Here is a 1,795-nt window from a genome sequence, read left to right as displayed (position 1 = left end):
TTACTTTTTTTAATGTTTGTAGTCTTCACGTATTCTTTCAGATAACAAATTTATGTATTCGCTTCATTTTCTTTCGAATATATTCTGTCTAATTTCATCAAAAATCTCAAGAACATCTTGGAGGAAAAGTAAACCATTTATGAAAATGAGAACACATGCAAATATTTGTCTTGAGGTCATAAAATAGTCTAGCGTAAACCATAAATATGTTGCTGATCATTTTTTAAATCTTTCACTTACCCACACAACTTATTTAAGGAGCTTCTCAGTATCATTACACATGATATAGATGCAAATTCCCAGGATAAAAATTTATGAAGTTTGTTAAGAATGATGTTCGAGCTTTCCTCTGATTAGACCAGCCACCTCAAAACTTTGATAGGTTTCTGTGGGTAAAATACTCTGAAATTTCTCATGTGTTCTGAAAGCAGGACGCTGAGCTACAGACAAATTGTTAAAGAGCTCATTTGTCATATACTTGAATACCATAATAAGGACAGACCTAGGAAATCATATGTACCTTGTGTCACCTTTGAAATATTGTTATTAACTCTTTATTTTAACCATCTCCTTAAAAATAACTATTAAATGAAGCCACATGGTATGCCAACTGGTTAAGTATTACTACAAGCATATTCCCCAGTAGGCATGCCCTCCCTGGGGTCCTGGGCTAAAGTAGACAGCAGTGCTTGGTCCGGTAGTATGATAAAGTCCAAGAGGTGCTGGCTGTGTGCAGGTTAAGTACTTATCATATTTCACAATCCCAATCCCCAGTCCACTAAACCTAAGAGATGAAGGTGGGGGAGGGAGCTGTGCTAAAGACTGCACTCACAATCTTTGCCCCAGTTCAGAAATGCATCTCCTCTGGGACCTCTTCTAATGATCTTACTTTCTTCTTGTGATACTTAGAAATCCTGTGATAGGCTACAGGCTCCAGTTAGCACTGAAAAAGTTCCTCAGTGGCTTTTGGAACTTCCAAGATTTTGGTGTGCAAAGATTATTGTTAAGATTCAAGTATTTCTCCCCAACATCCAGCCAACACCAAGACTGTGTGAATTCTCAAACACACAGCTTGATCTATATAAATGCAATTCAATCACAAAAGGAGACTATACATTGCTCTGGCATAAAAGAGAATGAAAGATTATATAAAGCATCACAATCCATCACAAAGTCACTGTCTCCCACAAGGGAAAAGCAAAGGAAAATTGTGCTTTCAAATCTGTCTAGTATAATCATCACATTTCATTTCCCAAACACATTGGACCTCCAACATTTTAGTCCATTTAGCATAGTAAGAAGGGTTCCATTCTTCAGCCAGGCACTCATCAGTCCATCCATATCTCCATACTCACAAGGCCTTTCGTTCCACACATACACATACCACACCCGTGTGCTCCTACATCTACTCCAGCAACTCATTCTCTTCTCTCTGCCCCAGTTATACCATATCAACTTTCAAAGTCATACAGAAGACCACAAAGAAATCAAAATGCTCCGGTGAATGATAACAAACTTGATAGAGAACATGTTTACCCTGTTAGAAGCCAGACTTAAAATAATCCTCTTCTTGGTTCTCCTTCTAATTTAGACAATGCATTTAACATTTGTTTCCTTTTTTTAAATGTGATTTCCAATAGAGATGTGTGTTAGGGTCAGCTAGCTCTCTGCCTCCTTCACTGTTGCCCTACTTCACCGAAGGCAGTAACATACCAGCTAAGTGACAGTGTTCCCAGATTCCCGAACACTCAATATCATGAAGGGACTTAGAGAAGAAGAGGATTGCTGTATGGAA

This window comes from Panthera tigris, chromosome A3 (genome assembly GCF_018350195.1).
Source record: "Panthera tigris isolate Pti1 chromosome A3, P.tigris_Pti1_mat1.1, whole genome shotgun sequence".
NCBI lineage: Eukaryota > Metazoa > Chordata > Mammalia > Carnivora > Felidae > Panthera > Panthera tigris.
This window is presented reverse-complemented; position numbering follows the sequence as displayed.